Here is a 21957-nt window from a genome sequence, read left to right on the forward strand (position 1 = left end):
TGAGTACAGAGAGACACTCACATCAGGCTGAGTACACAGAGGTACTCACATGAGTTTGAGTACAGAGAGACACTCACATCAGACCGAGTACACAGAGGTACTCACATGAGTTTGAGTACAGAGAGACACTCACATCAGACCGAGTGCACAGAGGTACTCACATGAGGCTGAGTACAAAGAGACATTCACATCAGGCTGAGTACACACAGGTACTCACATGAGTCTGAGTACAGAGAGACACTCACATCAGGCTGAGTACACAGAGGTACTCACATGAGTTTGAGTACAGAGAGACACTCACATCAGACCGAGTACACAGAGGTACTCACATGAGTTTGAGTACAGAGATACACTCACATCAGACCGAGTGCACAGAGGTACTCACATGAGTTTGAGTACAGAGAGACACTCACATCAGGCCGAGTACACAGAGGTACTCACATGAGGCTGAGTACAAAGAGACATTCACATCAGGCTGAGTACACACAGGTACTCACATGAGTCTGAGTACAGAGAGACACTCACTTCAGGCTGACTACACACAGGTACTCACATGAGTCTGAGTACAGAGAGACACTCACATCAGGCCAAGTACACAGAGGTACTCACATGAGTTTGAGTACAGAGAGACACTCACATCAGACCGAGTGCACAGAGCTACTCACATGAGTCTGAGTACAGAGAGACACTCAAATCAGACCGAGTGCACAGAGGTATTCACATGAGTTTGAGTACAGAGAGACACTCACATCAGGCCGAGTACAGAGAGGTACTCATATGAGTTTGAGTACAGAGAGACACTCACATCAGGCCGAGTACACAGAGGTACTCATATGAGTTTGAGTACAGAGAGACACTCACATCAGGCCGAGTACACAGAGGTACTCACATGAGTCTGAGTACAGGGGAACACTCACAAAAAGGGCAAGGGGTAAAATTGCTTCTTCCTGCTGGATTTTCTAACTAGAGTATGCGGCTGCAGCAATATTCAGCCGATTTATTAATAATAAGCGATAGGACCTCCTATTGCTTCAAGTTATCAATAAAACCTCACAGAGGCAGCAGAGATACTCAGCTGCCTCAGCAATTCTGACTGGCAACATTTAGGCCAGTATGAGATTTGTGCATGCATGGCCTGGCTTGCATGTACTGTGCTTGTTAAACAGACGTCCCCATGGTTTGCAGACCTGGTGAAAGCGATTGTCGGTGATAGCTATCCCCGTTAGGGAGGGCTTGATAGATATGAAAGCACTGTCTCAATCAAAAACACCCATTTTACTAGAGATGGGGCTTTTCTTTAATTGATAAATAGGCCTCTTTATAAGAGAGGTCCTTCAGTGAGGATCAGGGGCGGACTGGCCATCTGGCTCTTCTGGCAAATGCCAGAAGGGCCGATGGCTAGATGGGCTGGCCCGACACTTCTTGGATTCCTGGTGGCTGACTCCTCCCCAGGAACCAGCCACCTCTGTTGCACGATGGATGACTGCTCCTCCGCTCCCTCTCCCCTTATCCTCTGCACTGTGCCCTGCAATGTGGGCACAGTTTTCAGAATTATTTTTTTTTCTGAATGGGGAAGGTGCCCGCGATTCTCGCGCGGGGGGGAAGGGCTTGCAGGGTGTGAGGGAGCCAGGGGTTAGGGAGTGCAGGAAGAGGGGTGAGAGAGCCAGGGGGCTAGGGGGTGCATGAAGAGGTATGAGAGAGCCAAGGGGGAAGGGGGTGCAGGAAGAGGGATGAGAGAATCAGGGGGGTAGGTTGTGCAGGAAGACATGTGAGAGAGCCAGGGGGGAAGGGGGAGCAGGAAGATAGGTGGGAGAGCCAGGGGGGAAGGGGGTACAGTAAGATGGGTGGGAGAGCCAGGAGGGAAGGGGTTGCGAGAGCCAGGGGGGTAGGGGGTGCAGGAAGAGGTGTGAGAGCCAGGGGGGAAGGGGGAGCAGAAAGAGATGTGAGATCGCCAGGGGGGAAGGGGGAGCAGGAAGAGGTGTGAGAGAGCCAGGGGGGAAGGGGGAGCAGGAAGAGGTGTGAGAGAGAGCCAGGGGGGAAGGGGGAGCAGGAAGACATGTGAGAGAGTCAGGGTGAAGGGGGTGCAGTAAGATGTGTGAGAGCCAGGGGGAGCAGGGGGTTAAGTGAGAGGGACAAAGGAGAAGGATTCAATAGTTATGTTTTTTTCTGATATATTTGTTAGAGTTTTATTTCATGTGGAATGAGTCATGAAAATTCTGCCATTACTATTTAATTGAGGCAAAAGGGTACCTGTTAACTATATGTATGTAAGTATTCTAGTGTTGATATTTTGTTTGAGATTTGAAAAAAGCAAAACATTGCTTTCCTACCGTGGCACCTGTATAATTGGTGGTATTGCTGTATTATGGGGTGGCATGGTGGTGGCAATGTTGTAGTGTGTTTGGGGCTTAGTATTGCTAATAAGTAGGAGAGGGTATTGCTGTAATGTGGGGGGTGATGCCAGTTTCTGTTATGTGGGGGGTGTTGCTGGTTGCTGGAATGTGGAGGTGGTATTACTGGTTGCTCTAATGTGGGTGGGTATTGATGTAGTATAAATGTGGTTGGGGGGTTATTTATTGCTGTAATTTGGGTACTAATAATGTATTGTCATGGTATTTATTGATGTAATTGGGATGCTAGCAATGTAATGTTGAGGGTCATTAGGAGAAATAAATACCCCCCCACACACACACACTCGTACTACATCATGTTGTACTGCACCAGCAACGTGCACTATGCCAGCATCAGTGTGCAACAATATAGTGCATTGAGCCCACAACAGGTGGGCCTGTGTGCTTTAAATGCCAGGGCTGATTTTTAGTCCCAGTCCGGCCCTGGTGAGGATGTTAATCTCTCAGCAGCTCCCGTTGTGGTCTATAAAACAAAAGAGGGGAGGACAAAGGAGCATGCACACATACACACACTCGCACACACATGCGCACACACAAACACGCACATGCGCGCGCACGCACGCACTCGCACATACACACACACATGCGCACAAACACATGCGCACACACACACACACCCACATAAGCACACCCACACACATGCACATACATACACATGCGCACACACACACACGCACATGCACACACACACATGAACACACACACATGCGCACACACCCACACTCACACGCACACATTGGTTGGTTTCACTAGTAATCCTTGATGTTGTGTTAAAGCCAAACAAGGAGATTTAACAACCCTATAAAAGAAATGCTCCAAGTCCAGCACTGGCAACGTTATCTTTAGGTGAAGACAATCGGCTTCCGTATGTAAGGAGAGAAGATGGAAACTTCTTTTTAAATACGATGGACTGAGAGACACTTGTCAGGAAATTGCTGGTCTCGGTAATCAGGAGAAAGAAGCCTAGATGGACTCATTGTAGCTGCAGTCATTAGACTTAATTGGATGACCGTTCCTTGGAGATGTGTGCGAGGGGTATTCACAAGCGGGTCATTAACAGCAGCACATCCTTTAGACAGACGTAACAATCGTTATTAAGTCTACAAAAAATGACATTGGTGACTTTATTCAGAGACTTAATTGAAGGTTTCTGCAAAAACATTGTCTCATTGCTCTGATATGAAAATGTGATATAAGGTTCACTCCTATTCTTCCCGGCAGAAGCTGGTAATGGCTATAACAAGGAACCAGGGTATGTTCTACCTGCAGCAAGGGAATGTGTATATACAGCTGGTAGAGATATTTCATCTGTATTATATATAGGTTACATAGGCCAAGGACAAAAGAAAGTAAAAATTCATAGTGACATTGTTAGTGCTGGAAGGCAAAATAAGGTATGAAATGGTGGCAGTAGGTCTGTTTAACCCAATTCTGCAAGAGAAAACCCTCTGGGAAGTAGGGGTCACCAGATCTCGCTGGTAAAGGCTTCCCCATGCCTTTGCATCACAGCAGTATCGGTACCACCGCCATTCCCATTATCACCATCTCAGGATATCAATACCACAACAAAATCATGTGTAAAATAAATAAAATGTATTTTTATATATGAGCGAGTCAGGAACTAGAGACTGGCCAAGAGGTGATGAATAATGTTGCCTTGCTGAGACTACACATGGCACCCACCAAGTAGGAAATTCAACACTTGTACTAGATCATAGATGGTGTCTGCCGAGTCTTCTGCACCCTCATTACTACACAGATGCTGGGAAATCTGGGTATACATGTCAGTCATATACCCCAATGTACTAAATCAAAACCTGGGGTGCTGCATCTATAGATTTGTATCAAGGCAAAATGTCCAATAAAACTGATTATATATTTGATGACAATAATATCCATACCTTGCCCAGAAACGCTCTAATACATAGACCCCTTTGTATTTGTCACTTACTCTGGTATTACCCATATTACACTGATTTATGGTTTGTGCCATCATCCAAACCAGCACATATTTAATAAACACCTAAAATCTCTATAAAACTTTGCAGGTGTTTGTACGGCTCTCGTGTAGCGGAGAATCAGATAACAGAACAAAGTTTGGCAGAGACATTTGTTGTTTTTTTTTTTTACTGCTTTCCACGTACAAACGCAGAGAGACTAAATTTAGATCTGCCCGCCCACTGAACTGAGACCAAGCGATTGTAACTTTACAACAGAGCCTTTGTCTATTTCATTAATCGGAGTCATTCAGCCAAGGAAATATCTTTAGGTAGATGAACAGTGAACATTCTGAGTAGTTAGTTTAGCAATATTTGTACCTGCAGTTCTTAACCACTTCTATACTGAGGAGGGGGACAAGTCCACACGCTACCCGTGAAAGGTTTCAACTTCAGCATTGTCTGTAATCTCCAGCCCATTCAATACCAAACTCTTAGTGGCCCTGGTCGATTTCAGCTCCATTAATCTAGGATACGATCATATTAATGTGTTTGGTGATGCAGGTCCTGATGTCGGCCTTATTTACATGGCTTCTCCAGGAATATGGGCTGATCAGGTCAGACCATGGAAGTCTATCTCAGTGAAATATAGTACTTACAGGAGATAAAAGATACAGAAACTTTAGCCAGTAAAAAGAAGCCGAAAGACTTATTTTATTGTAAGAAACCAACTTTCTCATGAAGGTCCTCAATCATTTATGGTCATGGGTACAAGTGAAAGCTCAGAACACTCCAGGGTTCCCTCCAAAACCAGTTCCTGGGAGCTGCCATCTTGGATCTGAGTCACCTGATCTCACCTGCGTCCCATTGCTAGGCAACAGGACGCTTCCCTGGCTCTCCATTGGCGGTCAGCTGTGCACTAACCAGTGAATCTTTTCCTGCCCAATCATGACTAATCTTACACTATTTAAAGAAGCCTCTGGCACCTCTAGGGTGCCAGAGTATTGGTTCACAATCCAGCTCCAGTGTTTCCTATATTGTTCCTGTTTCCAGCTCCTGCATTTTGGCTCTAAGACCCGGCTTGTTCCATTGACTTCCCTTTTGGCATCATATTGCTCGCTCTGGTTTTGATTCTTTGCTCGCCCTGACTATCCTTTGGATCTACCCTGTGTACTTCGCAGTCTGACTGATTCTGACCTGGATTTGTTTGACTACTTGTGACGCTACGCTGGTGACTGTCTTGGAGAACCGCAAACTGCTCACCCTCTTGCAGTGAAGCCCAAACTCCCTTGCGGGGGTCCCTGGTGTGCCTCACTGATCAGTTGTGCTAATACCAGCAATTTAGGCCCCGCACCCTTTCTGACATCTAAGGCTGCCGGGCAATCAGAGCCGCCGGCGGGCAGCAGACTGTCCCTGCCGAACGGACCTGCACATAGTGTGCAGCCGTCGGCAGCAAGCCCCTGCTAGGGGGGGCGATTGCCCCGATCGCCCCCTGGATCTGCCACTGGCTACTTCTGCTTACAAACATGAAAGATAGCTTATACACAGAGAGCTGTCATCCAGCCACCTAGGGACCACTGACTCTGGAGTAACATAGCTTATACACAGAGAGCTGTCATCCAGCCACCTAGGGACCACTGACTCTGGAGTAAAATAGCTTATACACAGGGAGCTGTCATCCAGCCACCTAGGGACCACTGACTCTGGAGTAACATAGCTTATACACAGGGAGCTGTCATCCAGCCACCTAGGGACCACTGACTCTGGAGTAACATAGCTTATACACAGGGAGCTGTCATCCAGCCACCTAGGGACCACTGACTCTGGAGTAAAATAGCTTATACACAGGGAGCTGTCATCCAGCCACCTAGGGACCACTGACTCTGGAGTAACATAGCTTATACACAGGGAGCTGTCATCCAGCCACCTAGGGACCACTGACTCTGGAGTAACATAGCTTATACACAGGGAGCTGTCATCCAGCCACCTAGGGACCACTGACTCTGGAGTAACATAGCTTATACACAGGGAGCTGTCATCCAGCCACCTAGGGACCACTGACTCTGGAGTAACATAGCTTATACACAGGGAGCTGTCATCCAGCCACCTAGGGACCACTGACTCTGGAGTAACATAGCTTATACACAGGGAGCTGGCTGTATAATTGAGTGAAGATTGTTGCTTACAATTCTGATTAGGTCACCGGCATCTCAAAGAAAAACCTCAACTAGATTTGCAGAACTGCTCTTAACATCACACTGGACCTTTAATATCTTAGTTATTTATAGATTTTCAATTCTGGTGATGTCCATCTACACCATTTCTCTTGGTAAACTAATAAACTACTTTGGATTTCAGTATCATCTCTATGAGTATAATACCCAATTTACCTATCCTCCTCCAGATCTGTATTGGACAACTTTCATCAAACCTCCAAACCTTTCAGCGCTCCCTGAACACTCACCTGTATAGACCTTGCTAAGGTATTTGCCCCTGATTAATTCCCCCCATTCCCCCCACCCAAGGCTACTTAATCTGATTACCTCTACACACTCAAACTTACATTTATTTTCATTCTATATTATAAAACCATTTGAGCCCTGACTAGATCCCATAGCCCCACATAACACTTTGCTATCAGACTGGATCAATATACAACAAGTGGCACTTACTAAACTGTGCATAATGTACTTGCAGTAGCGCACTTTACAAACGTGTAGACTCACACACAGGAAGTAGATTGTTAGAACAATTGCACTTTGTTTACTACATGCGTATTTCTAATGCATTCATATCAGAACACATACATGAAGTTCCTGATTTATAACTTTGATCAAATTATAAATTAAAATTACAACACATAAGCAAACAAAAACTATAATTTTTTTCACCATATTCCATATATTTGATATTTTTGTTTTTTTATATATCTATTTTTTAGTTATCTATTATACAATTTAATCTTTTATTTTAAATAAACAAAATAAATAACAAACATAAATGTAAATATACACTACTTCTGCCTCATTCATCAAGGAATGTAAAACAAACGTAATGTGTTTTTTTTAAAAAAAAACAAACAACACATGTACATTGGGCATTAGCACGTCCATATTCAACAAGGAGCGGATGTGAATATATCTCTGGTGATTATTACGGGTCCAGGTCCGCTCAGACAACACACTGCAGGATACGTTAACTACATATGTGGAATATAAAGTCCCAAAAGGATGCACCGGGAAAAAAAAAATATTCAATTATTGTCACCTGTATATAGGGCCTGATTCATTAAGGAAAAAACTCATTTTTCTTACTCAAGTTTTCTGATCTAAGAAAAAAAGCCAGTATTTTAGTTATGTGCAAAATAATAAACGAATTTGCACCCTTGCATTGTAACATGGTTTTGTCCAGAAGAAAACTTAAGTAAAAAAAAATGAGTACTTTCCTTAATGACAAAACATTAAAACATTTTAAAATAAGATGTTTTTCTTGCTTACTTTTCCAAAATATACATTTATTAGGATGTTATGAATGTCTACTGTAGAGAAAATGAATTCTACAGTTGCTCCTGATTGCAAACACATGTTCTAGCTGTATACACAGCCGTCATCACTAGTAATCAGCACTTACACCTGACCTGTAGCTGGAGCAAGTGATACAACAGTATAACGCGTACCTTTGATATTAGCAGAGCTACTGCGTGCACCCAAGCGTTGCACTCCCTTACTGCACATGGCCCACAGTACATGGTCCACATTAGTCTGCCCCTTCATCCTCTCATTCCACCTTTCATATTGTAAAGGGTCATACGTCTCATATGCATGCATATATGAATTTTAAGCAATGCATACATTTTGGGGCATGCGAAGTGCGAATTCACGCAAGATGCACTGCACAATCGTTCGTACATTTGCACTTGTGTCAGGCTCTGTAAGTTTGCAAGCAGCACCTTATTACTGCTTTGTCTGTCTGTAAATACTCAGTCTTGTTTTATTACGGTTTTAAAGAGCAATGGATTATGCTGTCGCTATATAAATAAATCTTAATTTCTATTCTACAGATATATTTGTGAGTGATATGAGAAGCTCTTTTATATAAGGCAACTGAGAACACTGTGTTTGATAGATGCTTATCCCCCGCCTGACATCACCAGGCTTCTGTCCCTGGGACAGATACCTTGATTGGAGCAGGAGAACTCCTTAGACGCCAACCCAAGATTACCCAGTGGGAGGTATGGGACAACTTTATGCACATTGATTGTAAAAACAAAGAAAAGGAAAAATGAAATTGGCTTCAGCATTTATACATAACATCAGGGGCAGAAGGACTTGAGGGCTGTTTACCGTGGTGTGTGGTTTAATGTGGAGGTAGAACATTGTATACAAACAGGGCTGCCAAGAGGAATTCAGGGCCCCGGTACAACAAATTCATGGGGCCCTCCCTTATAGTTGAGTAAGCAAAAAAAAATTGCGACGCCTTGCGGTGCAAAATTTTTCATAGGTGTGGTCACACAAATGGGGGGCGTGGAAATGCGCCATTGGGGTGTGGCTAGCACAATAAAACCACTAGGTCCTGAATTTGACATTTGTCCAAGCACTCCTGACTTTCAGGACATCTAGCACCCTTTTGTAGTATAGGAAAAATGCAGTGTGTACAGAAAGAGTTCAGTCTTGGCCTGCGCCCACTGGGCTCACCAAACATTGGCATTGTCCCTACTAGAATCACAACATTTCACACACTATGCTGCTCTGTCCTACCTGTTCTTCTCACTTTTACCACATGTGGCTGCTGGTTTCTTTAGTTGCTGCTTGTCTGGATCCTGGAATGTTGGAGGACCTATTTGGAAAAAAAATGGCTACAATTAGAAAATTACAGCCAGCCCCACCGTTAAATCAATAACATCCATGATTAATAATTAGGCCTTCCTCCAGCCCCAACATTAAAATAGTATTCCCATTACCCCGCAAACAAAATAGCAGCTATTAATTAGCCACCATCTACCTCACACACACTACATTGCCAAAAGCTCCGTGCCATCACACACACATTACTGTGCCCCTTTATCATCACCACGCTATGCCCCCTTATGATCACACTGCGCCCTCCATGCTGCCTTTGCCCCTTTCTTTAACCCTCTGTGCCATGCTGCTTGTCTCTTTTTTTTAACCCTCTGTGCCATGCTGCTTGTCCCTCTTTTCTTTAACCCCCTGTGCCATGCTGCTTGTCCCTCTTTTTTCTTTAACCCTCTGTGCCATGCTGCTTGTCCCTCTTTTCTTTAACCCCCTGTGCCATACTGCTTGTCCCTCTTTTTTTTAACCCCCTGTGCCATGCTGCTTGTCCCTCTTTTCTTTAACCCCCTGTGCCATGCTGCTTGTCCCTCTTTTTTCTTTAACCCCTGTGCCATGCTGCTTGTCCCTCTTTTCTTTAACCCCCTGTGCCATACTGCTTGTCCCTCTTTTTTTAACCCCCTGTGCCATACTGCTTGTCCCTCCTTTCTTTAACCCCCTGTGCCATGCTGCTATTGTCCCTCCTTTCTTTAACCCCCTGTGCCTCTCTGCATTTCTCCTTTCTTTCTTTAACCCCCTGTGCCATGCTGCTTGTCTTGTCCCTCTTTTCTTTAACCCCTCTGTGCCATGCTGCTTGTCCCTCGTTTTTTAACCCCTCTGTGTCATACTGCTCTTAGTTTTGAAAAAAAAGAAAAAATGAAAAAAAAATTAGTTGGGGCGAGGGACCAGGCCGGGCCCCCTGACATGCCCGGGCCCGGGTAATTAGTACCCGCTCCCCCCCCCCCTCTCGGCGGCACTGTATACAAATGGTTTTGGAACTGAGACTAGAAGTTGGTACTTATTTGTTCTCCTTTTTGGATATTGCAATAAGAACGTTTCCATTTATATCCTTTATATTTCTGGTGAAGGTGCAGGATCCGTGTACATGGTGGATTCCAGGATACTCTACACTATAGTTTGGGAAAAATTGAGCCAGAAAAAATGATTATGATTACAGAATCCCCCTACTACAACAGTCATTTATATTGTGTCTGGTGATCAATCCGGCCACAAAGGGATTAAATAGAGGTCAGCCCATTCCTTCCAAATCGCAGGACATATTACACATCACCCCATAAACATCAACAACAAAAGAAGAGGAGCACATGGCTGGTATATTATGTGTATGGGAGCACATGACTGGTATATTATGTGTACGGGAGCACATGGCTGGTATATTATGTGCATGGGGGCACATGGCTGGTATATTATGGATTACGTTACATTGCTGGCTCCAATGATTAGAAGTCATTGTAAAGACCTGTAATCTCACACACACACTACGACGTTCCTACAGATGCTGAGATTTTGAAGTGAAAAGCAACGGTGTAAAGAGCAGAACACACTACACAGGGCTACATTTATTTTGTGGTATATTAGTCATAATACTTTCTATACTGTAGATGTTCACACAACAGAGCGGCAGGAAACGGGATGATAATGAAATAATAAGTTAGTAGAGAACTTAATCATGGCTGGTTTCTGCGGGTCCCCTGTCCACACACAGCTTCTGTAGATGAGTAAACAGAGGTACTCGTCACCACTATACAGAACAACCAGCTATTTCTGTTTAGAAGGTGAACAGTTCTCTGAGCTGGCACTTGTCAGATGTTCAGAAAAACTTCTGCTCCTCAGCTCATTAAAGATATATAACAAGGAAATTGAAATGTCCTTTTGCACTTTAATAACCGATGGATCCTGACTGCAAACGCTGGCTGAGGTCTCCCGTGCAATACAAGTTAATTAACTGGATTTAGCTATTTGCAAGATGATATATTTAATGGGATTAATGTTCAGATAATGTTCTCTGTGAGCGGGTAAGCCATCTCTAGCCCTCATCTCAGTGCTGCATCTCCTGGCCTTTCAGAGGTAATGTTGTGTTGAGGAAAAGTACAATTTGAACCTTATTGTTCCTGAATAGCTGAGTTATTCAGCTGAAATTGAGACTCTTCCTATGAGGTCCTGACCAGGCAGATGTATACGCAGACGTAGCTAAGCTTATACATTCCTGCAGCAGGTAGGGCTGTGAGCACACCTGAACTTCTGGCAAGTTCAAGGCACTCCTTGGGCTATTGAGACATAATAAGCCTTTATTCATGTCTGTCTCTGGACTTGAGGCTATTAGGAGATTTGCTCTGTGGGTTTCATGATAAACACAGTGCCGGCCATCTCTTCCTGCACTTCCACAAGTGACACAGGATACACCGTGACCGCTCTTCATTCAAAGCACTATTCTCTGAAGGTTTTCAGCAAACATATTAAAGGAGAGTACTGAACCTTAAAGAGGCAATGTCACTTAGAGATTAGCGTCTGGTCAACATGGCAAGAAACTGCAACTGCATTCAAACAGCCTTTGTGTTTAAATTGTGTATTAAGTACGTCCTTACACCATGGTAAATATGATCCGCTGTGGAAGTGAAAAAGTAAAAGCTGCCACAGCGAAGGAAGAGCCGAGATACATTTATTAAACAGCTTCACAAATTATTTTCCTTCTACCGCATTTGGTCGCACAATTTTGCATGTTTTTCAAGCAGAATTTGCCCTTAAGCATTCCCACTCCGATCCCAGTCACAGCGGGGTAATCTGACCGTCATTGTCCCAGTTATCTGTCCAGAATAAATTCTGTGAAATGTGAATGTACAAATATACTGTGGTCGGGGGGGCGAATCACAACCAGACCACTGTATGTAGAGGACTGTTATAATTTCATGCTCTAATATAGGGCCAATAGCAAATCTTCAAATGGTGACTTAGATAACAAACATGCTAGATATTGGGGCAAGGAATTGTGTGGACCCCAAAAACGATGACCTGTGACCAGTGACTGTAATAAAAAAGCCGTGTTCTCCCCAGTTTCCCGAGTGCTCCACCCGGCTGGTTTTACTTGTCACCCGGTTCTTGGAGCCCAACAGATTCCTATTATAATAGAATAAACCATTGTTTCTCCTATTAGTACAGTCTATGTGAGCACTACAGCCAGCAGTGTGTGATAGACCACTGACCACCAGTCTGACCAGTCCTGGCAGGTGTGGGCAATAACCTCCAACATTTTTCTTTCTTATTGCAAAGTATTACAACTGTCACCACCGGCTGCTTCTTAATGCCACACGACTGGCAAAATATTCTGGGGACAACACTGAACAGCCCAACTGTCCTTACTTGGACAACTTTTGGCAGGTACTAAACACTGCATACCGGGAACACCTTACAAAACCTGCTGTTTTAGAGATGCTCTGACCCACTCATCTACCCATCATAATTTGTTCCTTTGTAAAATCGCTCAGATCCTTACACTTCACCATTTTTCCTGCTTCCAGTACATCAGCTTCTAGAACTGACTGTTCACTTGCTGCCAACATATCCCACCCCTGACAGGTGCCATTGTAACGAGATAATCAATGTTATTCACTTCACTTATCAGTGGTGGATTTAATGTTGTGGCTGATCGGTGGATATGTACATATACAGATGACAAAAGGATTCGGACACTTGAACATTACACCAACAGGGACTGTAATAACATTGTATTCAAATACATATACTTTAATATGGAATTGGTCCCCCTTTTGCAGCAATAACAGCTTCCACACTTCTTGGATGGCTTTCCACAAGATGTTGGAGTGTTTCTGTGGGAATTTGTACTCATTCATACTGTAGAACATTTGAGGTCAGGCACTGATGTTGGACGAGAAGGCCTAGCTCACAGTTTTCATTCGAGTTCATCCCAAAGGTGTTCGATGGGGTTGAGGTCAGGGCTCTGTGTGGGCCAGTCAAGTTCTTCCACACCAAACTCATCAAACCATGTCTTTGTAGTCCTTGCTTTGTGCACTGGGGCACAGTCATGTTGGAATAGAAAAGGGACTTCCCCAAACTGTTGCCACAAAGTTGGAAGCATGGCATTGTCCAAGATGACTTGGGATGCTGAAGTATTAAGATTGCCCTTCACTGGAGATAAGGGACCTAGCACAAACTTTGAAAAACAGGCCCATACCATTATCCCTCCTCCACCAAACTTCACAGTTGGCATCCAGTCAGGCAGGTAACGTTCTCCTGGCATTCGCCAAACCCAGACTCGCCCATCTGACTGCAAACAGAGAAGATTGATTCATCACTCATCACCATTTATTTATATAGCGCCACTAATTATGCAGCGCTGTACAGAAAACTCACATCAGTCCCTGCCCCATTGGGGCTTACAGTCTAAATTCCCTAACACACACACACACAGATGCACACACTAGGGTCAATAAGTTAGTAACCAATTAACCTACTAGCATGTTTTTGGAGTGTGGGAGGAAACCGGAGCACCCGGAGGAAACCCACGCAAACAAAAACGGGGAGAACATACAAACTCCTCACAGATAAGGTCATGGTCGGGAATTGAACTCATGACCCCAGTGCTGTAAGGCAAAAGTGCTAACCACTGAGCCGCAGAACATGTTTATACTGCTCCAGTCCAGTGTCGGTGTGCTTTACATCACTCCAGCCGAGGCATGGCATTGGTCTTGGTGATGTGAGGCTTGCATGCAGCTACTTGAAACCCATTCAATTAAGCTCCTGACGCACAGTTTTTGTGCTTACATTAATGCCAGTGAAAATTCGAAACTCTTCACCTATGGGATCAGCAGAGAATTGGCGTCCTTTACGCATGGCTAAATGTATGAGCTTGTTACGAGCCGTGGCGATACGTGGCTCGCCTTCTCCAGCTGTGTCCTGGCTGTCATAGCAACAGCATCACTTACGGTTTCCGCCATCCTGACCATCACCATGGTAACAGATGGGGCGCTTTATAAGTAGCACCAGTTCCCGGGAACACTGGCCAGCTGGGCCGTGCGCATATTGTTAAACAGCCTGAGGGCTAATTAATAAGTGGGTTATTATTTAGGCAGCCTCTGGGGATACTTGTAGGGCAGGCCTCTGATTGGCTGATTTCTGTTTTTAAGGCAGGGAAGGCTTAGCCTCCTTGCTGGTTATAGAGTTCACAGTCTGTTTTGTTTGATGACCTGCTGTTTGTCTCCTGACCTTGTATCCTGACCTTGTGTTGTGACGCCTGCTTGTACCTTGGACCTTGCCTGTTGCCCTGACCTTTTGCTTGAATATTGGACTCCGCTGTTTCGCTTGTGACTCTGACCTCTGCTTGGATATGGATTTGCCTATCTGCTACGGACCCCTGACCTTGGCCTGCCACTGACCACCCGCTCTAGCGCCTCCGTGTCAGGCGCCGCCCGCGATCTCCGGTACGGCCGTCTGTATCCGCTATAGCCTAGCAACCAGAGGCGTCACTTCCGGCCGCTGGCTACAGCTACTACTGAGCGTTCCCGTTGATTAGCAACGGGACGCTATGCTAAGCACGCTAGGCGTTATATATGACAGCGCATAGCACTGAACTCCTATTGGCCCATAGGATTATTTAACCCCTCCTGGCGCTCCCCTCCAGTGCCAGAGTTTCAGGTCCCTACCCTGTGCTCCAGCAATCCCTGTGTTCCTGCGTATTGCTTGTCTCTTGATTCCTGCCTGCGACCCTTGTGACCCGGTTGCCTTGACTACCCCTATTGCATATCCCTGTGTACCGCACCTCCAGAAAGCTACCGACCCGGCTTGTCTGACAACTCTTTCTCGCGCTTCGCTATCTGACTCGTGGAAGGACAGCGACCTGCGGGTCTCCTGCAGCTGAGTCCATACCTCCTTGCGGGGGTCCCTGGTGAATACATGGGGCACGTTTAACTCCGCACCTTCCTCCGAGTAGTGCCAATGATAGCAGGTACGCTATACCAGTCGTGACACTCCGGTTCCATCTGCGCTACGGCCATCATGGATGAGCTTTTACTACACTGAGCTTAAGACCTGGAGCATCCAAGTTCCTGTGAGCACATAAAGCTCTACGGGAAAGGTGAAGACCTCAACACTATCCGTTCTAAAAGCTCATCTTGGTGGACGTGAGCCTTAACAGATTTTATACACAAAGAGCAAAGGGTCTCATTGAAACAACTCAATTCAATATTAACAGGTGTGGCCCAATACTTTAGTCCATGTGTAGATAGTTAGCTCTTCATGGCAGTGCCCCACTTCCTCCTCTCTGTCCCTGCTGAATCCCAATAAATATTTGTTAAAACTCCTAAAACTCTAAATCACAGATTTTCTCTCTGTACGATATCTCTTTTTTTTTTTTTAAATCCAGTATTTTTATTGAAATTTTTTAAGATATAAACTTACTAAACAACAAAAAGAAAAGAAAAACAATCGCATACATATCGGAATTAAATGACGGAATTTACAAGATTACATTAAAGCATAATAATAATAAATGTGCTATATTCATTCAGGATCATACATGGTAAATGCTTATACATAAGTATGTTACACATGCAGGGCTTATTACATGGACTCAGATACTTATTATAAGAACTGCGGTAGCCATACATTTAAGTAGATAGAGCATCTGTACTAGATGACATAGGATAGAATGGAGACTCTAACCATCTGTACCATATATTCTCAAATTCCTTCACAGCCTGTCTGCTAGTATAAACAAATCTCTCGTGCCTTATGGTGGTATTGACCAGTGCCTTCCAATTGTTAACCGTGGGACTCGTCGGGGCCAACCACAGCCTCGCTATACAGACCTTAGCCAACATCAATAACTGTGAAATGTACATTTTTGTCAGTTTATTAACTTTCCCCTTCAATCGGAGCCCAAAGAGACAAGTGGCCGGTGAACTAAGAGACACTTCAATTCCAGTAACCTGAATACATCTCCTGATCCTTCGCCAGAAGATTTGTATACATGAACACTCCCATAGAAGGTGCCAAAAGTTAGCATTGATCAAATTGCATTTCGGACAGTTAGGGGTAGCATCCGGGCGAAATTTTGCCAATCTAATAGGGGTAAAGTAATGATGAAGTATAACCTTTAGTACTGTCTGTAACCATTTCCCACTCCTTGTCTGATAAAGGGCCAATATCTATTTCCCACTGATTCCTCAAACCATCCAAATCATCTGCAGTGGATTCATACAGAAGACATGAATACATTCGAGAGATCAGACCTCTATAACCCAAGTCCTGTAATTGTTTCCTCAGTGGATCCACCCCAAACACCAAAGTCTCCCCTTTAAATTGTGTGTTTAGGGCGTGTCGTAACTGAAGGTAAGAATAAAACATTGTTCTGGGTACAGAGAATTCCCCAACCAACTGTTCGAAGGATTTAAGTACATTTGTATCATAAAGCTGACCTACCGACACCACACCCAACCGAGACCACTCCCTGGCCCTCTTCACTGTATTCAACTTCTCAAATTTCTTTGCCCCCCAGATAGGAGTATATGGATCAATGTCAGTTTGTTTCATTATTTTATTACAGATTGTCCAAATCTTAACTGCCTGAATCAGGAGCGGAGAAGCCCGCATACCAAGCCGCCCCGCCAGCAGTGACTGTAAGGGAGTGTGATTAGAATTAAATTGGTGTACCAACACCCAATGTAGCTCATGGTAATCGGGGTCCGAAACCCATGCCTTAAGGTGGACCAATTGAGAGGCAAAATAATATAATTTCAAGTTAGGAAGTGCAAATCCACCAGAAGATCTGGATCTATACAGCGAGCTGAGCTTGACCTTAGCCCTTCCCCCTCCCCAAACCAATGAAATCAAATAGCTATCAATGCATCGGAAAATGGAAGGTGGAATATATACAGGTGACTGCTGGAGTATATATAAAAACTTTGGCTGCACCATCATCTTAATTAAATTTATCCTACCGGAGACAGAAAGTGGGAGCTTCTTCCATACATGAGTTTTTTCTTTAATGTATTTGATCTGGGGCCGCAAATTAAGTTCTACATATTCAGCGGGGGTATTAGAGATCCATATTCCCAAGTATTTGAATTTCGATGCCCATTTTAACTTTAAGCCTTCTGGCATTGTCACGGGACACTCCCATCCCAGAGGGAACACGCTAGATTTATCCCAATTAATTTTTAGGCCGGAAAAAAACCCAAATCCATCAACCACCCGTAGCAAATGTTTTAGGGAAGTGTCGTGATCTGAAAGGAACAACAGCATATCATCTGCATATAATGCCACCTTATCCTCTCTGTGCTCTGATCTAAGTCCCACAATTTCTCTATCATGCCGGATCTTACAGGCCAGCGGCTCTATTGCTAATGCAAACAGGGCCGGAGACAACGGGCATCCCTGTCTAGTACCCCGCTCTAATTGAAATTGTTGAAAAAGATGCCCATTGACACAGACCCGCGCCACTGGATGTGAATACAAAAGTTTAACCCATTTTATAAATTCCGGGCCCACTCCAAATCGGGACAATACCTCCCACAGGTATGGCCACTCCACCGAGTCAAACGCCTTGGCTGCGTCCAAGGACACCACAACTTCGCTCTCAGAAGAGGGTGACCGCACCTGCAGGAGAGTATACAAAGATTGTAAGATTGATAGACGTGGATTTGCCCGGCATAAATCCCGTCTGATCCGGATGAATTAATTCCAGCACCACTCTACTTAACCTCAAAGCCAGTAATTTTGCTAGAATCTTAACATCATTTGACAAAAGTGAAATCGGGCGGTAGGACTCAGGGTACAACAAATCTTTCCCTGACTTAGGCAGCACCACCACTATTGCCTCTGCCATTGAAGGGGAAAGAGCGCCAATCTCACCCAGCTCGCTGAATGTATCCAACAACCTAGACACAAAAAAGGGCCGGTGTTTTTTATATAATTCAATTGGGATTCCATCTACTCCAGGGGCTTTACCATTAGGGAATGACATAATAGCTATATCAATCTCTTCAAGAGTAAAGGGTGAGTCCAAAAACTCCCTACTATCATTGGAGAGGACAGGAAGGGAGATACCATTCAAATACTGCTGTAACGTATCCATGTCATATCTGACCTGTGACTTATATGTATTCGTGTAATATTTATGAAATACCTCAACAATATCAGGCATCAGATACTTCTTAACCCCACTGTCATCACAGATAACCGGTACTGCTGCATCTGCCCTCTCCGCCCTTGTCAGATAAGCCAGGAAGCTACCATTTCTATCGTCCTCTGCATATCGTACATGCTTAGAAAACAGAAATTTACGTTTGGATTTCTCAAATACATACTCTACCCACTCTCTCTGGGCCAACTGCCATGTTCCCCTTGCAACCTCAGTTTTCACGATATCTCTTTTTAGATAAATTATAAAAAATATGTCACCAGGGCAGGTGAGCAGCGCTCAGCTCCGTGGAGATACTAGCTGGCAGTGGAAAGAGGTGTCTTACATATATGAGACCCTCTGCATGTATGTTAGCCAGTGTGCTGGTTCGCCCATGCGCAGTGGAACAAGAAACACAAGCTTGGGCTTCTAGATTCTTTCAAATTATAATAATAAAAAAAACAGTAACAAAAGATAACACATGAAACTATAATATTAAAGCATTTTCCCTACTACTGCCCTCCAGGTAACGGCATCCTGAATCAGAGGACAATGGCGGTACTTGTACCGCCGATATCTTTGGTAACTAAGCTGCCCTATGCATTGCATGGAAACGTTCGAGAGGCCTCAGCCAATGGCAACCACAGCTTTGGTAAATAGGGAGAAAATCTCCCGTTTTCAGTGTTTACCGCTTATCCCCCTTTGGTAAATAGAACCCTGAGTCTACATTGCACTTGTATGAATTATACTTAGGTGCCACTCTAATGGGTCAGTAACAAAGTAATATATAGTAACAGGGATAAGATCTGAATGAATCTGCTGAGAGGGATCCGGTGACGATAGATATATATACACATACGATTATATCTAACAAGACGACTTATTGTGAGTATACAGACAGAAATCCCTTTTCCTCATTAGCAATCATTACCCTACACGCAGCAATAATTACAGGCCAAAGCCCACCCGGCCTGTGAGCGCGGATACCTGCGAGCGGCCTCAGTGCACACGGGCGCTTATCATCCAGTACGCAGCACACGCTCACTCATTCATTCAAAGAGAAGCTTTGAAAACCCAGCATTCAGGATGTATTAATCTGAAGACAAGTCCACTTTTGTGTGCAGGGAGTATTAGTTTCATTACCGTCAATTTAGTGCATAGATAGTCTGTGACTCTCTGTCCCCTATCAGGTTCCCGGTGCAGGCTGGGATGCCTCAGAAACCCACTACAGCTAATCTAAAGCTCCCCCCTCTCTGATTTCTTGTATCCCAGACACTGTGATTTCCACTTCCCCCTGACTTGTAATCCTCAGACAGAAGGTTAACCCCTCAGCTGCTGCACACTATGGAAGGTACAGCTTCTGTGATAAGCAACAGGCAGGTAACGATAGAGCCCTGTAGAGCTCTGCAGCTTGGTTCCAGCACAAGCTCACAATTATATTTGTATTGTTGGCTTGTTTGAAGCTGTTCCACTGACCAGTGCCCTTGTTCAATCCTTTCCAAGGTGTCCAATGAATTAACCTTTAATTAAGAAGCTGAATGTGTTGACACATTTATCAGGAGATGTCCGCAAAGGTGCTGAAAAGAGATCAAAGCAATTTGCTCAGCAACCCGATCTGAGTAGAGGATTGCTTCATTTTAACCCTTTCACTGCTAGAGCTGGAAGCATACTTTGTACTAAAGCAAAACAACATGGTAATCAAGATAATTAGCAGTCAGAGGTCCATCCAGTGCTGGAGACCTGGGTGGTCCATGTTTGAGTTACTAGTGATGAGATTTGCAATCATCAATGATATTAATCTTAAACGTTTAAAGATGCATTAGGTGAGACCAGCAATACAATGAAAATATTGACAAAAAAGGGGTGACAAACATAAGATGTGATTGTGGCTACAACAACTTTATTAAATGAACGACCAGAGGCAACCAATCAGCACAAACCCTAATTCAATGCAAAACAAAACAAAAAACGGTACAATTTAGCATTACAGAAATGCATGCAGAATGTAAAAGCCGATGCAATGGGTACGTAGAGGATGGTTTTATATACACCGCTTGTAGAATTATACTTGAGATGGTCACTGACCCCCGTGTTTTGGTTTTTGATCTGGATTACCTTCGGGTTTTGGCAAAACCGCCCTTGCATGTTTTGGTTTTGCAATTTTGTTTAAAAATCTTTTTTTTTTATTTGGCCTAAATTAACCTAATTTAGTGCTCCACCTGTTTCTTGTATAAGTAAGTTAATTCTAAAGCTAATAAATTAGGAAAAAACAGTTTAATCCCTGGTAGGCCGTCATTAATTCTACACACAAACCTGATTGTCTTCCTCTCCATCTTAGCCTATTGGCAATGCAGCCATCGTCTTTGGGTGTATATTACACACTACACTTATAGTTAAATATATAAAGAAATGGACAAAGGCAGTATGGTTTCTGTCTCTCTAGGCCCCCCTCCAGTTGTAGAAAATACTAAAAAATTCAGCCGTTATAGACTGTACAATATAAATTGAAATGGACAAAGGCAGTTTGGTTTCTGTCTCTATAGCCTCCCCTTCCTCCACTTAAATAGAAAAGAAGCAGCCTGCATAGACTGTACTATATAAAACGAAATGGACAAAGGTAGATTCGTGTCAGTCTGTATCAGACCCCCCCTCCACTTGTAGTTAAATAGAAAACAAATCAGCCGGTTTAGACTGTAGAATAGAAATAGAAATGGACAAAGGCAGTTTGGTGTCTGTCTGTGTATGACACGCTACCCTTATCGTGAAATTGACAAAACAGCAGCCTTTCAAGTCTGTACATGATATAGAAATGTCCCAAGTCCCTTTCCTATTTGAGGGTAGATTGCACCCTACACTTATACTTATTTTTTTTTTGGGTGCTTTTTTTCCCTGATTTAAAAAGACTATGTACTTTTACATAGGCATTACCAGATGATGTACGGGGAAGACTACCATCAGGACTGGTGCCAGCACCTGCTTACTGATCCTGCTCATATGTGGACTGCTTTGAATCCATTTTAATAAGCCCAAAGCACTTGTAGTGCAAAATATTAAATATATAGTGCTGCCAGATAATATTTTCGGCACCAGAAAAATTGTGGTTTCACACTAGGGAATATGGGACACCCCAAAATACTTGTTGTGTAAAATATTAAATAGATAGTGCTGCTAGAGAACACTTGCAACACCAGAAGAATTGTTTGTTCACACTGGGGAATATGGGACACCCCAAAGCAGTTGTAGTGCAAAATATTAAATAGATAGTGATGCAAGATAAGACTTTCAACACCAGAAAAATTGTGGTTTCACACTGGGGAATATGGGAAACCCCAAAACACTTGTAGTGTAAAATATTAAATAGATAGTGCTGCAAGATAGTACTTTCTGCAGCCAGAAAATAGTTTCTGTAGGAGGGAATATGACACCCCAAACAGTTGGTAATGTTTACAAAAATGCCTATATCCTCCTCTCTTACTGCTATAACAATTGCTAGAAGAATTGCTCTGTCCCTGCTCTAATGTTGCCTGCGACCTAACCCTGCTCTCTCCCTCTGTCAAATGGCGATGGATTGCTGTGGAGGCGGGTGTCTATAGATTTCAAATATCGTGAGAACCGAGCTCCGACGACGT

At 43.9% G+C, this 21957-nt stretch overlaps 1 protein-coding gene across 7 annotated transcripts in view; it reads right to left on the reverse strand.

Moving 5' to 3' along the window:
- LOC142160698 (uncharacterized) overlaps window positions 1–21957 on the reverse strand; it is a 302469-nt gene that overhangs the window by 86373 nt on the left and 194139 nt on the right. For 2 of the 7 annotated variants that reach the window (XM_075215576.1, XM_075215575.1), the window contains one exon: window positions 9106–9184. The exons of the other annotated variants lie outside the window; for them this stretch is intronic. The gene's annotated coding sequence lies outside the window, so the exon portion shown is untranslated. The remainder of the gene's footprint in view (window positions 1–9105; window positions 9185–21957) is intronic. 7 annotated transcript variants of the gene reach the window in all.

Source organism: Mixophyes fleayi, chromosome 6, assembly GCF_038048845.1.
Source record: "Mixophyes fleayi isolate aMixFle1 chromosome 6, aMixFle1.hap1, whole genome shotgun sequence".
Taxonomy (NCBI): domain Eukaryota; kingdom Metazoa; phylum Chordata; class Amphibia; order Anura; family Limnodynastidae; genus Mixophyes; species Mixophyes fleayi.